Source organism: Manis pentadactyla, chromosome 5 (assembly GCF_030020395.1).
Source record: "Manis pentadactyla isolate mManPen7 chromosome 5, mManPen7.hap1, whole genome shotgun sequence".
Lineage (NCBI taxonomy): Eukaryota > Metazoa > Chordata > Mammalia > Pholidota > Manidae > Manis > Manis pentadactyla.
Window position 1 is genome coordinate 12,953,249 of NC_080023.1, and position 16,820 is coordinate 12,970,068.

Genomic DNA, 16,820 nt, shown 5'->3' on the forward strand with positions numbered 1-16,820 from the left:
GTAGGTCATGTGATAGTTACAGAAGCATGTGATAGGAGAAAACGGGCTGAGAGTGGGTTTAGGAGATGGCCAAGTTTTCTCTCCAAGAACTATTTGCAGGCAGGACTGAATCTTTTGGACTGAATTCTTGAAATTCAGGATAGAAGCAGAGTGGATATTGGCCATTCTGTTAATCTGGATATGTAGGTACTATAAACAGCTTTAACCTAAAAAATCAAAGTGATATAAATCTCATGCATGTCCCTTAATAAGGAAAGAAGTTAGTGTATTATTATTCTGAGGTGGCTATAAGGGCTTGGGTCCAGAAGGGACGATCCCATGGCTTTGTACACAGCTCACCAGGAAGTCCATTCAGGGATCTGTAGAGGTTTCACTGTACCAGGTGAATTTAGAGAGTGAACTATTATTCCGCTTTATTTGGGCTGGGTTCTGATCACCTTATTGTAGACTAACCCACTGTCTCAGAACTGTCAAAGAATCTAGAGTAGAGACTGCAGAGCCAGCTCCATGCTGCCTCTGGGAATTTGAAGTTAACACGCAGCTTTGCCAATAACAAGTTGCAACAGAGCATGCTCAGAGCAGTAGGGCTGAGCAAACCGTGAAGGAAAGATGGTTTCCATTCAATCTAGAAGCTGATAACTTTCCCTGACCTGTGATAATCTTACCTTGGTACCTAATTCCTCACCTGCTGTATGTCTGAAGTTTCATCCTCCTCAAATCCTTTGCCCAGACTTAAGATATGTGTGACAATATTCGATCTGCAAAAAGGAAAATCATAATGGAATTAAAACTCAAATTCTGCTCTGTGAGCAGCTGTGCTATTAAATTTGGCATTTCGGCTTTATTCATGAACAACTTAATGCCCCACACAGCAGGATCTTTTGGGTGACTATAATGAAATTGATATAAAGAAGACAATATAAATATCAGTCTAATTCATATAGATTAATTTAGTTCAAGCATAATTCAGTTTTCCTGAATTTGCATTGCTGAGTAATTTATTATTTTCTTGGTAAAATAAATCTCTCTCACTTTTCCCTAGCTTGTACAGGGAAATGGGCAAGATGTGATCACCTGGAACTTCCCTTGCCATCAATAGAAAATTCTAGAAGCTGCCAATTAATGAAATGGTTCCAAATGAATGGGTTATTGAATAAGGGAAGAATTGCCTATCAGGGAGATATTTTAGAATGTAAAGAGCTTACATTGAGAACATGACTTAGGAAAAACATAATCTTGGGCATGTTGGCTATGTTGGTGTCAGGCTGAATTCAACATGTTGTTGTGACCCTCCTGGACAAAGGTTACAGGAAGAAAAGAACTAACATTTTGTGTACCAGGCACTGTGCATGGTTTTTAAATACATTTTTCTTTTTTTGAGGTTATCTTTAAAGTTAACCTCTACGTTTTCTCACTTTTACAATTGAGCATAAAAACAGCACTTGCCTCATAGAATGGTAATATAATGTACGTAGCCAACTTTGGTCAGATGTTCCTCCTTGATCTAATCCACCACATACTGGAATGGCTGTATCTGGCAAAACCCATTGCTAGAGATGCCCCCATGAGCATGGGGAGGGAAGGCAAAGCATTCCTAGGGGAAACAGAATTGTGATGAGTTCTACAAAAAACTACATAAGGTGCCTTCTAGAGTAAATCTGGACATGGCTCAATAATCCTTAGTTTCCTTATCTCTAAAATTGGGGTAATAATAGGACCTTTTTATTAGAGTCATCTTGACGATTAAGTGAGAAATATAAAGCATTTTATGTAATACTTATGCACAGCCAACTCTTTCCAGTCACACTTCAGCCAGTTAACTCCTGCACTCCTTTCAGGTACCATCTGAGCCACCCCTTCTTTTAAAAATCTCTCTGCGACTCCGAAGTTCTGCTTCAGGTTCCCAGCAGATCTTGCTATTTTATCCTCATCATTACCCAGCATGACGCCTATCACACTCTACTCTATAATTGCTATTCAATTATCATCCCCAGGATTAGCATCCGAGTACCTTAGGGGCAAGGAATAAGTCTTACGCACTGTTTCATCCCCAGTGCCCAGAACAATGCTTAGTTGGCAATGTGAACTTAATAAATATTTATTTAATGAAGAATGTTGAATCCTTAGCATCATTATCTCATCAAATTGTTTTCATTGTTTCCTAGATCAGAAAACTGAATCTTGGAAAAGTTAACTTACTCTACTTTACCCCTTGGGGAAATGGGGGAGCAGGATTTGCATCCAGAGCTCACGAGTCCAAAAACCATGCTTTTCTCATTATGTCATGATGCCTCCTTAGACCAGCACCTATTAAGGATCTTTTATGTGCTGGATGTAACACTACATATTTCCATATTGTTTTGTTTAGATTCTGGAACAAGCTTGGGAGGCAGGTGTATTGGTTTGCCATATTAAGAACCTGTGGCTCAAAGAAAAAAATTACATGTCCACGGTCACAAGGCCAGGTGGCGGAACTCAGCTCCAGCTCTTCCCTATCCCAGAAAAACTATCCGTGATCACAGTTCAGGTACCCAGCAAACCCCAAAAGCCAAACCAGCAAACCTCAGCAGTCAGATCCAACATGAGAGATCGCCAGGCTGAAACGGATCAAACTTCTCCTGAAATAGTCTGACAGGCTTTGTGGATCTCAGGATTTTGCCTCGCTTTCCTGACTCCCAGCAGCAACGCTGTGCTGTTCTGAGGAGCTATTTATAGATCACCTGAAATATGTTTTAAATATTATTTAAATAAAAATTTAAATAAAATTAAAAAATTTAAATATTAAATTTAATATTAAATATTAAAAATATTATTTAAAAATTTAAATAAAAAATACAATGCATAGAGTGTTTGAAATTCATTTTAAAATTAGTATTTTTCTCTTCTCTTTTTAACATTTCTATTTAGCAACTGATGTTCATTAAAACACTTGGGAAACGGTAATACCTTTCTTAAATAATGGTTTTCAGGTAATGTGCAATTTTATAAGTATTTCCCAAGCTTCCTTCTTACCCTCTTCTTTTCATGGTTAAAGGAAAGGAAGATTCAGCATCACAATTGGAAAAACAACAAAGAGCTTGGTAGCATTTTCTCAACAGTCAGTTCCTGTTATGTCAAACTGGCTTTTCTTTAGCTAATAAAATGCAGCTGGAAGTTCTAAAATAATTATCCCAAAACAACAATAACTCTATTATTGTATATTGAAAACATCATTGGTTAAAAATGAAATAGTGACTCCACCTCATAAATGCTCGAAAACATCAAATATAAAAGGTTAACCTAGAGTCTAAACCTTCATTTGTTTGGTGTCTTGTCAAACATCCTAAAGAATAAAATAAAAAAGAAACCACCAAACACTGCCTTCAGATTGTCCCTCAAAAAGAGAAGGCAGCACAGGTACACCCCAAACTCTGAGAGTACAGCTCCACAACAGCATAGCGCCGAGAAAAAGCCCCTGCAACGCACTCAAGGAGACCTGGTGTCTGAGCCAGTTCGGGCCGCGGTAGCAAATACCGTGTCAGCAGCTTACACACAGACATTTATTTCTCCCAATTGTGGAAGCGAAAGTCTGAGGTCAGGGTTCCGGCATGGTCAGGTTCTGGAGAGATTCCCCTTGGTTTGCAGATGGCCATCTTCCTCACAAGACAGAGAGCATAATCAACTCTTATGTCTCTTCTTATATAGGCATTAATCCCATTCACAAAGATTTCACCCTCTACCTACTATCCACCTCCAAATGCCATCACTTTAGGAACTAGGTTTCAACATATGAAGTTTGGAAGGACACAAGCAGTCAGTCCATAGCAGCTGGGTTCTAGAACCATCTTGGATGCCAACTTGTTCTGTCACACCCCTCTCAGGGCCCCTGTTTCCTTACTTGCAGATGACCTCTTACATCTCTTTGGGAATGCTGAGGTTCTGAATGCCAAGGAGAGATGATGAGCTGCAGGAAAAGAAGTGTGGACACTGAGGAAGAAAGGACAGGGCTTCGCAGTACACCAGGGGAAGTGTCAGGGCAAATGGGATTTCAGATGAAGGTAGACTCACTCCCCCCGGAAGGAGGACCAGCACATGAGGACTGGACCCAGAAAGAGAGTGAGGTGCAGGTCTGGAAAGAGAGCACCAAAAACTGATAAGAGGATGGATGTGCTGAAAGAGAGCAACAGGGTAGGGGGAGCACAGAGGGCTTCAGAGGCCCCGGCCCTCTCCTCTGATTCAACCTCTACAAAGCCACACGTGAATGTCTTTACCACCCGATTAGGATCATGGCACTCCCCTGGGCAGAGTCTATTAATGACCACCTATTGCCTTCAGTATGTAAAAAGGAAAAGAAAAAGAAAAACTCAACTACTCTTCTTCCCCAAAATTTCTTATCCATGATTTCAAAATTCCTCTCTGAATTTCAAAGGTTTTTCATACATATCTGGTAAAAAAAAAAAAAAAACTTAATCCAAACTAGGATAAGAATCTTTATGTTCTTTCTTGGGTGTCACTATTCCATGTCAAAATACTAATGGGATTATTGCAGGGTGCATCCTTAGGTCCCCCTGGGATATACTTGATATACACGATACAATTACTGTATGACTTTCTACGATCTGAAAAATTCCAGCTTCACAAGCACATCTGGCCCTGAGTTTTCTGGATCCAGATTGTGGATTTGCATTTTCTTATCAAGATGAAGTGGTCCCCAGTGGCCAAGCCCTTGCCAACTTCAGCCTCTACTACCTCACACCCAGCCATCTCCATCATGCTGTATTCCAGATGTAGTGAGTCCCCATCATAGCCCCACACTACAGTTTTGCACCCATTATAAGAAATTTTGCATAAACCTTCCCCATTGCAAGGAATATCTATAACTCACCTCTTGATCTAGAAAAATACTCCACACCCTTCAAAGCCCATTCCAAAGGCTTCTTCCTAAGGTCATCCCCAGCCTGTCCCTGTCCCTGCCATCTCCTGTGTCCTGGAAAGATTTGGTAACTAGCTGTTCTGTGTACTTTATCATATACACATTATAGCAAGGGCCATGTTGATCATGACTGTTTACAGGTCAGTGTTCTTCCTCTGGCGTGTGGGGCCTGCCTTACCAGTCTCTGACCTCAGCGCCTGGCAGTTCCTGGCACTAGGGAGTGGCTGGTGAGTCATGGTAGCCACTCAGTAAAGAGCAATCCACTCACCTCTCATTCCAGATGAACTGACCATCTGCATCAAAGTCATTCTAACCCAGGACACATAAGGACACAGAAGCAAAGGCTAAACTCCATAACCTCCTTCCCTGGGGCACAGGAATCATCATTCTCCCCACATGAGCTCAGTCCTGCACCATCTCCCTTTCTGCCCACACCAGCAGGGGTAACTCCGGGACATATCATTCTACCACTTTCTCCCCAAAGCTGCAAAAATGGGACATTCTTCCCTTCTCTAGACCCTCTAAATAGGGACAGAGGCCAAGCCGTCTCCTACCAGTGGTGGCTGGGCACGCAAATAAGACAGTTCCTCAGGAGCCTGGATGGAAAATGTTCGGCTACCTTTGCGGCCACCATTCTGAGATTCAAATATAGATGGGGTAGGAATCAGCGCAGAATTCGGAACAGTGATAGTGGCACAGAGAGTCAAAGCTTGCAAAGGACTCATACTTACATGTTCTCATTTAGGTAAATTCTCAAAGTGACTTTGTATCATAGATAATGTTATCAATAGATGAGGAAACAGGCTCACAGAGAATAAGCATTAGCAGGAAAAGCTCCAAAGTTAGTATAAAGAAGCTAGGGTTAAATGTAGATTTATGGGGAAAACACTCAAATTTGAAGGAGAGAGTGCTGGTCACGGGTGGAGGGAAAGACCTAAATTTGCCAGAAAAGAAATGACATATTAATGGTAAGATAGCAGATTATGGTTTTATGTGTAGAAAGACTTTGATTCCAAGAAAGAGAAATGGTATAATTGCATTAGAACTGAAATTAGCAAAGCAAAAAACAAAAAACTGGCTGAAGTTCTCCATGGCACCACATAGCTGAAGTTGGTGAGATGTGGGATTTACTTCAAGTGAAAAGCAACATATGATTATTATAGAGAATTTAGAAAAACTAGAAAAAGGTTCAAAGAACAGATTTTACTTAGGAACCTTTTTTAAACCATTCTAAAATCCCATCATATAAAGTCAGTCATACAATCATTTTCAATACACATTTTCAATACAATTCAATTTTTATTTTAAGGAATTTTTTTTGACATGGATGCTGTCTGTTAACTTTCTCCTAATCAATGAATGAGGCCAATCATTTTACTCTGCCTTCATCAACATTAGATATTATTTCATTTTAAATATCAGATAATTTGATGGGGAACCTTTGAAAGGGGAAAAGAACCCCTCACTATTGTTTTATTTCACATTTATTTTGTAACTTAGGGAATTTAAAAATTTTCTGCAGTTTGTTACCAGCATATTTCATATTTGTCTTTTGTCTATTTATGTCTTCTCTCATGTATTTGCTGGGGTCCTGGTATTTGTATTACTAGAATTTATATAAGCTTTTTATTTATTAAAAAGAATTACCCTTTGTTGAACTTCTCACAACATTATCTCTAGTTTTGGTGATTGCTTTCTAATCTTGGTGATTTTTTTTTGATGTATAAAAGTTTTAAATTTTTATAGAGTCATATCTATCACTCACATCCTTAGTGATTTATTCCATCAATTCTAAGCTTAGAAAACCCTCCCCCTCAGGAGGTTCGATAAATATTCACATCTCTTTTCTTCCAGATTTTATAACAGTTTAGGTTTTTAAACATTTAACTCTTTAATCCATCTGGAATTTATTTTGATGTTCCTAGTAAGAAATGCTCAAAATTCTTCTAAAAAACAATAAAACACTAACACCTCACCTATTATCATGTTTAGCTGATAATAGCATAAGCCACAAAGGCCAAGTGGTACTGGCTTCAAAGGCTGCAAATTTCTTAATAGAGTTTAGGCTCTTCCCCCCTTAATAACACAGGGCACAAATTATACATACTTGCCAGTCATTGCTCCAAGTAAGTTTATCAGCAAGCTGCACACCCAACATATGGTCTCCTTTTCATTATTAAGAAAAGTGAGTAATAAATAAGAACCAGGGCTCCCACCAATCATTAGCAAATCCTCCAAAGAAAATTAAGCACATGTTGACGTCTTGTCCCTAATGGACTTGTGCAATCTCTCGAGCCGAATCATTTCACCAAAGAAAACATTCCTTGCTTCCAATCATGGCCTCTTGTTAAAAGTACGCGGTGACTCATTCCAAAGAGCACATGCAGAAGAAACCAGAATACACGAATTTGATTTCTCTCCACACTGGGGAAATATTCCTGCTTCTCCCTGCCTTCCAGTCCAAAGGCAGCCACGTCTAGAGCTGCACTGAAAAAGATCTGTGGCTTATTGTCCTGATGGATGCCGGAGTAATGGAATGGCTCTGTACTTTGTCCTGGAATGGCAAGCCGACGAGGCATTGTGCTATTGACGGCTCGCATTTTAATGGAGAAATATTAGGGGAATATTTCAATAGCCACCCAGAGGAGAAACAGTAGCTGTAAGAATGCCACAGACTGCTTCCAAGGAGAGTAAAAGGGACATCAAAAAAAAGGGGGATGGGGGAGGTGGAAATGCTTCAGGGAGAAAAAAAGTTCACTAGAGAATGTATGTTAATACAAAGCCTGTTTGCTAGCCTGGTTCTCTAGAGGAGGGAGGTACGGATCCCTGGTATGTGAACTCTACAATTACAGCATTATTAATTTATGCAGCACTGTAGACCACACATGGGACTTCATAGTAATTAAGTTACAGATAAAGTCAGGTTAGTTTCCCGGCTGAATATAAACAGTTGTGTTCTGTTTAACACATACTCAAGGAAAACTGGTGGATTTTTAACCAAAGAACAGTGTCTGATAAATATATATTCTATGCAGATCCTGTCAGTAATAAAATGCCAAAAAAAAAAAAAGTACCTCCGAGCAATAGATTTAACAGAGAAGTAGAATGATGGAGACGTAGCCAGTAAACCACTCCACTAGGGAAGTGAGCGGGAAGGTTGGCGGCAGGAGGCTTGATGAGTGCCTCCCAGAGGTGTACATTAGCCATGTGCCAAGTTTCGAGTAGACACTGCAGACGAGAATAAAAGCTATTGCCAGGGTCACCTAGAATGGGCAGAAATGGATTAACCAAGACACAACCCTTAAAAAGTGGCATATACTGGACCCAGAAATTTTACTTCCAGGAATTCATTCTAAGTTAATAACCAGGGTGATGGCTAATTGTTTTGTGCCAACTTGACTTGGCCTCGGGGTGGTCAAACATTCAGTCGAAGATTATTCTGGCTGTGTCTGTGAAGGTATTTCTGGGTGAGATTAACATCTGAATTCATAAACTAAGTAAAGCAGATTGCCCTCCCCAGAGTGGGGAGTGCTCATCTAATCTACTGAAAGCCTGAATAGAATAAAAAGCTGAGTAGGAAAGGACTCTTTCTCTGTACCCGACGGTGTTGGAGCTGGGACGTGGGTCTTCTCTGGCCTTCAGACCCAGACTCAGACTGGAACACCTTCGACTCCCCTGGTTCTTGGGCTTTGGACTTGGACTGGAGCTATACCACGTGCTCTCCTTGGTCTTCCCCTTGCCACCTGCAGATCTTGGACTTCTCAGCCTCTTTAATCACATGAGTCTCAGAACTAGGATTAGAGCCCAGGAGTGTCTAATCCCAGAGACCCAGATAGGTCTTTCCCATACATGGCCTTATATTTAAGTGGCCAAATGCTAACACTGTGTAATTCAACTTACCCTTCTGTTGGAATTTATTCCTAGAGTGAAGTGTCTGTGTTGTCACAGATTACTTTTTGATCGAAAAGTAGATTAAGTTGGGTAGGAGGGCTTCTTAGCTTCCCTAATTAGACAATAAGGAAAATGTTTGAGAACCATACATTTAGTGGCCCAAGTACCTTCATACATCCTGGAATAATTTTGTTATTCCATAAATAGGTATACATAAAAAACATTTGTTATATGTTGGCATTGTGCTAATGGCTGAGGAAGACACACAGAACTATGACCTTTGACTTGGGTAACCGTACATCTGGGTTTCCAGGGAGAGTCTGTTTGCACTGTGGCCCCAGTAGAGTCAATTATAGCACCCATTTCATTATCTCAAAAGACTTCTGATACAGAAAATAAAGTATATGGTCACCTTGCCTGTGGTAGAACTTCAAGAGGCTTTCAAATTCATTGATAAGAGAAGAAATATAAATGTTAGAAAAAAAATTCACTAATCCCTTCCTATCTGTGGTAGGCAGCTTCTGTGAATGCTCTCCGTGATCCCTGTCCCTGGGTGTAATCTCCTCCCTCAGAGAGTGAGCTGGACCTAGTGACTGCTTCTAAACATGGCATTCAGCAAAAGTTATAAAAATGGAAGGAAACAAAGTTTTTAGGAATCAGTTTGCATTAGGAGAATTGTTCCTCCTCCCCATAGAGACTTTAATACAAACAATATAATCATGAATGTAAATAATTAGGCTTATGTGGGAGCACAGTAAACATGCAGTTTGTGACAAGGGAACTATTGTATTAATTTTGTATTGCTGCTATACCAAAATTAGTGGCTTGAAACAACAGGTTAATTACCTAACAGTTCAAGAGGTCAGAAGTCTGACACTCTTCTCATTGGGCCTAAAATCAAGGTGTTGGCAGGGCTACATTCCCTTTCTGGAGGCTCCAGGAGGTAATCCTTTTCATGCCCTCTCCGGCTTCTAGAAGCTGCCAGTATTCCTTGGCTCATGGCCCCTTCCTCTGTCTCCAAAGCCAGTAATGGTGGAGTGAGTGCGTCCCACACTGCATGTCTCTGACCTCCTCTTCTGCCTCCCTCTTACCACTTTTCAGGATCTGATGACATTGGCCTACCCAGATAATCCAGGAGAATCTCCCTATTTTAAGGACATCTGATGTGCAAATTTAATTCCACCCAATACCTTAATTCCCTCTTTGTCCTTTAACATAACATAATTACAGATCTTGGGGATTGTAACTTGGACATTTGGGAGAGGGGCATTATTCTGCCTACCACAACTGTTTTCTAAAGTGTGTTTTGGGGACCACTCGTTCAGTGAAATGGTACTTGAGGAAAGGGTTCCATGGGGAAATATGTCTGGGAAATGCTGGGAACCTCCTCTCACTCTTGGAACTTCACAAGGAAGTTTTACAGTGAAGAAACATGGTTCACTAGAAGAGTCAAGCCATTTTTTTCTCAAGCAATGATAATATTCAAGTGTTCCATAGAACATTATGTCCTTGGACTGGTGCAAAACTTTTGAATTCTGGCCTCTGCTTGCCACTAGACCACTGTGCGATCCTGAGCCAGCCTCTTAACCCCCCTGCTAAATGAGGGGAGGTTGTGGCTTAGATGTTATCTGTTTCCTAGAATAACCAAAAAGTTGCCTTCCAAACCTGACAGCCTATGAATTACATTACCAAATACTCATCAAATGCTACTCTGCATGTAAGCACTGAATTCGTTTCTGGGGATAAAATCATAGAGAAAAGAAGCCCTCTTCTGAAGGAGATAACTCTCCATGAGGGACATCGGCATGAAAACAAAGATCTACATGGATCTTCCTCAACTTACAATGGAGTTACATCCCAATAAACACATCGTAAATTGAAAAAAATCGTAAGTCAAAAATGAATTCAATGTGCCTAACCTACCAAATATCGTAGCTTAGCCTGGGCTACCTTAAATATGCTCAGAACATCCACATTAGGCTACAGTTGGGCAGAATCATATGACACGAAGCTTATTTTATACTAAAGTTATGAATTGCTCATGTAACTTACTGAAAACTGTACTGAAAGTCAAACACAGAACGATTGTGTGGGTACAGAATGGTTGTCAGAGCACCAGTGGTTGGCCTCACTGCCGTGTGGCTAACTGGGAGCTGTAGCTCACTGCCACTTGCCTGGCATCCCAAGACAGGATGGTCCTGCACATCGCTAGCTTAGGAAAAGATCAAAATTCAAAATTCCAAGTACAGTTTCTAAGGAATAGATATCATTTTCATACTATCAAAAAGTCAAAAAATCAAAGTTGAACCTTTGCAATTCAGGAACCATCCATAACATCACGGAAAAGGGCGTTAACTCTACCGGAGATGGTGGGAGGAGATCCATAAGAAATTATTCTTTCCCACAATTAATACTTACTGGATAGTTTCTGTCTAACTGTATCAAGAGGGCACTATTTCCTAACATCACCGAGGCCTTTGCAGAAACTTAGGAAGAATCATTCCATTCCAGCCACAGCCTAGCCTTTCTCTGGAAGTAGGGAAATAACAGATGTGATGTATTCAGGCTAAAATATTTGCTCTAAATTATAGACCTTGTGTTGCATGTCTTAAGGGCTTTCTCAAGTTTATTTCCAACTAGGGTGTATTATGCTTTTTCTCTGTGCCTTTTGTCAACCACATGACAAAGAGAGCGTGAGTGTTTCTAAATTACCTTTGCCTCTTGCGTGACTAGAAGAGAAAGTCATGCAGGTTGGATATCTGTGCATTAACAAGCATATGGGAGTACATTTACCACTTTAATTTGGACACATTTTTCAACCAGTTCCATTTACAGTTGTGGGATTTTAATAGAGGCCACCCATGTTTAGTTGTTATTGCCATTGTTTCTAAGAATGGGGAAAAGAATCAAAAGGGCAATAAGAAAATGTGTTCTTGTACGGAAAACTCAGCAAAATAAACCAATGGACATAACAATGGTAACACTTACCCAAATAGTTAGACCACAGAAGACCTCATATATCTCCATGGAGATAGAGATAAAAATAAAACATGGGAGAGCTAAGGATTGTTAAACTGTTGCTTTGTGCCAAGAATTGTGCCAGCCACTTTCCTTACTTATGTAATCCCCAAGGCAGTTCTTTGCAGAAGGCCAAACTCCTGTGATGTATACCTAACAAAAGCATCATACAAGTCTATAAATGCAAATAGGTTCAAACCAATACTAACACTCATAATGCTAACCTAGCAGGCCTAGTTGTACCCTTTCCCCAGGATCCATAGGACACTGGAGGGCTTCATCTAGGCTCACAGCCATCCTTCTCAAGCTCTGGGGCTCTCCAGCAGGCCGACTGCCCACGAAGTGCCCTGAAGCTGGCCCCTCAGCTCGGTCCCCTTCCACTGGCTCTCTCTGGGAGAAAACTGGTATTCCTGCCAAACATCTCACTCTGCGGGGCTCCCAAAGTTATCAGTTCTTAAATCGCCAAAACAGGCCTTGTTATCTCCTGTCCTCACTACACCATGGCCATGCTGATCACATGAAGAAGTGTGAGGGGAAGCCATGGAGGTCCACTCACTACGTGTCCTGCTTTGACTCCTGGGCACCAAAGGGGAACTTTGAGAGTTATGATGGAAAAACACCCTCCGGCTTCTACCCCCCACCCCCACCATCTCCAGATCTCCAGGTGAGACAGCCTCCAGGCTAAGCTTAAAGACCACCAACTGGAACGGACTCCATGGAAGCTTTCGCTTTCTCTCTGCACACTCAGTCACCTGCAAGGACCTCTGCTCTCACTCTCCTCAGGCCCAAATCCCTCATGCCAAGGGATTCCTAGTGAGACAGCCCCATGAAACCATCAGATACACAAAGACACCTCTGGATTCCAACTTTTGTTCACACGGAACTCCAACTACAAACAAAGCAACTAAGCTATAGAAAGTTTGACAAATAGCCCCTGCTGGCCAGTATTGGAATAGGAACACAGGTCTTTCTAACTCAAAGGGAGACTATGTCAGAGAACTCACTCAACACAGCTAATGTGGCATCCCTGCAAAGAAACCGTGGTTTTATCAAAGTGCAAAGCTTTTTATTCTACTGATGACCAGGGTGCATATCAGGGCTTAATCTAGGCTCTCCATTTAAGATTCAGAGGTCTGCAGTCCAGATACTTCAGGAATCAGTGTTCTTACTGATTTTTTGCTTGCATACCATCAATCAAGAGGAGCCATCCATTGAACTGATATCCTGCAACTGTACCAGTTTAGAGGGTGTTTTGCCTTCTCTCCTGGTTGTTTCGTGGACTCTCTAATATGTTGGAATTCACGCCATCATGAACCAGAGACTCAAGCCCTGGTTGTCTATAAATTTTCACATCTTTTGGAGTTTGGGAGCAGAGTGTAGTAAGATGCCTGTAACTCACAAGGAGAAGACAAGAAGACATCTCCCAGGGAATAGCAAAGGCAGCAGAAACAAGTTGATTTTTAACCTCTGTCTCCTAAGAATGTTACTCACATATCTGCAATTGATATGTCAGAAGTGAAGGGTTCAACTTGGAGAAGGAAGTTCTGGGAAAGAAATAATATTATCTATGTGAGCCTTGTTGAAAAATGTATACTTCCAAGATATTCTAGAGGCATTGCCTGCCTCCTAATGAGATTCTTTGGCTTTCAAGAGAGAAAGGAAATTATTTTATTTTATGAGTGAGGCTTGCCTTTGTTTTCCTCAGAAGCCAGGGCTCATTGAAAAGGGAATCCTAAATCCAGCAATGCCTAGAGAAACACTCTTCTCATTTTCAAGTTAAGGACCATAAAGGAAAAATGTGGTAGGAGACTAAATTCACAAAAGCCAAGGAGCCCCACCTTGGGGACCTAGACTGTGCTTCTGTCAAGATAAGTCCTCAGAAATCTCTTCTTTATTGAAGAATGTCCACTAATAATAGAAAAGGAGAAACAAAATTTAAAAATCACCATTTTTCAGTTACTAATGAAATCATTGGTAAAGGTAGGGATTATCAATGATACTAAGAGCTGTAGGTGAAAGGTCAGTGGGGAATTAGATATTGACTTGTTGACAAAGTTCACCCACCGCCTGCTTGCTGGTCACAAAGGACATGTAACTGTACAGGGGCAGCACCAAGTTGCCACCGCCTCACTTGTCTCCCAAGGTGATTAAATAGGAAGGGCACAGTGTCATCCATGGGATGTACATGCGACAGTGTTTACCTTTGATCTACTCAAATGTTTAGATCTAATTTTTGGTTTGTGCAGGAGTCAGAGAGGGATGAGAACACTGACACGGTGGGGAAGCAATCAGACAACCCAGAAGGAGAAACTTGCAAGAGGACACTCAGCCCCCGTTTCTTCAAAATCTTCAACAAGTCAATGTCATGAAAAAAAAAAAAAGCAGAGGGAGATGTACTAGACTAAAAGAGTTAAGAGACACAAAAACCCAGTGTGGTGTATGGACACTGATGTGATCTTCCTCTGAACAAGCCAGCCATACTGTTTTGGGGGCAATTAGGGAAATGTGAGGATGAATTGGTTAGTTGATTATTTGAAGAAGTTATTAATTATATTAGGTGTGAAAAGCATACGACTTTTTTTTCTTTTGTTTCATCTTTGTTAGGTCGTATCTTTTTGTTTTAATTAAGGTATCACTGGTACACAATCTTATGAAGGCTTCACATGAACCACATGCAGTTTCAACTTTCACCTGTATGATCAAGTCCCCCACACACACATTGCAGTCACTATAAGCATAGTGAGATGCTGTAGTCATTACATGCTATACTCGTCATCTCCGTGCTGTACTACAGTCCCCGTGACCTACCTATGTTGTGATTGTGAATTACAGTGCCCCTTAATCCATTCTCCCTCCCTCCCCACCCGCCCTGCCCAACCCTTCCCCTTTGGAAACCACTAGTCCCTTCTTGCAGACTGAGTCAAGCATATGACTCTAACGCAGGAAAGTGGCCTCTGCTTTTTAGAGATGTATGCTAAAGTATTTATGACTGAAATGACATTATATCTGTAATTTGCCTTAAATTTCAGCATAATGATAAACATACGACCAATGTGGATAAACACAAGTTAGTGTTAAATCTTTATAATGGGTATATGAGAGCTCGTTATACTCTTCTCTCTACTGTTTTATGTTTGTCATAATTATTTTTAAATATATGAGTGCTCATCATGCCTTTGGGCACCAAAGGAGAGGAGCCTGGCCGTTCCAGGGAAGCTGCCTCCCTCGGTGGCTTTGAAAGCCCAATGACACCAGCAGGGGACCCTGCAATATTGCTGCTGTGGGAGTCCCCAGTGTCATTAAACCCACGTCCGACTGGTTCGACAGAAAAGGGATGGAACTTCAGAGAGACAAAGGGACTTCCCCCAAATCACACAGCTAGCAGGTTGGTGATCCAGGAGCAAAAATCACATCGCCTGACTGCACTGCCAGCCCTCTCCACTGTACCCAGAGCCCGGCCGCGTGGGAGCTTCTCCCCGAAGAGGGAAGGAGGGCCCAACCAGTGGAAGCTCCGCCCTCAGCCTCATGTGGACTCGCTGGTTCCAAGCAGGCTGGGGTGCAAGCATTTGCTAGGACAGGGTGCAACCACATGGAAGAAAACACACAGTGTGTGTGAGCAAGAACTTGAATGAGGATCAGCCATTCTGCCCCTCCTGGATTTCTCCTTCCTCATGGTAGAGCGAAAAGAGGCAGGCTCTGGGGTCCGATGGGGCATTCAGCCTCCCTTCCGTGAGAGTCACTGAACTCCCCTGATTACCGGCTTCTTCATCTATAAAATGGAAATAGTCATATAAAGGGGGGCTTGGGAAAAGAAGCTGCCTGCCTGTCACAAAGAATGGCACAAAGTAGATGTTTGATAAATGCCATTTCTGTCTCTTTGCCTTTCCTTTAACCAAATGATGCTTAACTTACAACAAAAAACTGATGCAGAGTGTAGCAGTGTGTATCTTATCTACTGGGTGGCCATTTAATAACTTCTGCTCTCCTGCGAGTTTTCTTACGTTTCCTTTGCCTAGAGAAATATTTGGTTATCAAAATATGACCTCATATTAGCTCAGGAAACCAAAAAAGAGGGGAAAAGATCTTCATTCTATTGCTGCAATAAAGGTTTCCTTCTCTAGCAATAATCAACTCTGCATAATTAAAATTGCTCAGACTGCTGAACTAATTTTCAGACTGGAGGTTTCTTCCTGTAGCAACACTTACAAGCAAAGTTTCTACTGTGAATGAATTTAATCGTGAGTCTAATTACAATTTTAATGAATATCTCCAGCCCTGCATGTAAACTTGCTCTCTAAGGCTTTGCTATCTGTTAGGGTATTTTAAGGTCTTTTCATTTTTCATATAAAGGAATGTATTGGCCAAACGAATGGGTAGTAAGGACGATTCTTTCTGGTTCGGCTTGGTTTTGTTTTGAGGATCAAGTGAGAGAATGTAAAATGTCTGTTATTTTAAAGAGCCTTTTCAGCCTGGGCATCTCACCTGTAGCTGTTGTTAAGTGTTCTCTTTTTTTTAAGGATGGAGAAAGAAAGAATCTTGCCATACTTGCACTCCATTTGCAGTTTGGGATGTTATCTCGTTTCATGAATGTCCAGAGAAGCAGAGTTCTGATTTACCTTACAACGTAATCTCTTCTGGAAATTCAAGGACATTTTAGAAAGAGGTAGAAAAGAGGGAATGTAAAAAAAAACTCCTTCCTTAAAAATTTTCAAAAGGAAAGACAAACACAAAATTTTAAATAATCAAATTAAGTCATTCAAGTACCCAAAGATGTCTTTCTTAGAAACAAACAAACAAAACTCCACGTGATTAAAGTCAGCATTTTTTATCATAGGGAAAAATTGGAAACCACCCAATATCTAATAATAGGTAACTGGTAAAATAGATTGTCATGTGTTTAAAGACTATTTAGTGACAGAATGTTTTTCTCTTTTTCAACTTCTATTTTTATTACACAAATAATAGCTATTCATTCAAGAAAAATCAGTAAATACAGGTA

General features: G+C 40.9%; 1 long non-coding RNA gene across 1 annotated transcript in view; it reads right to left on the minus strand.

The window, feature by feature from the left end:
• Nucleotides 1–1,536: 1,536 nt before the first annotated feature.
• LOC118930157 (uncharacterized) overlaps nt 1,537–16,820 on the minus strand; it is a 51,669-nt gene continuing 36,385 nt past the window's right edge. Inside the window, exon 4 of the long non-coding RNA XR_008997701.1 lies at nt 1,537–1,594. This is a non-coding gene — a long non-coding RNA (uncharacterized LOC118930157). The remainder of the gene's footprint in view (nt 1,595–16,820) is intronic.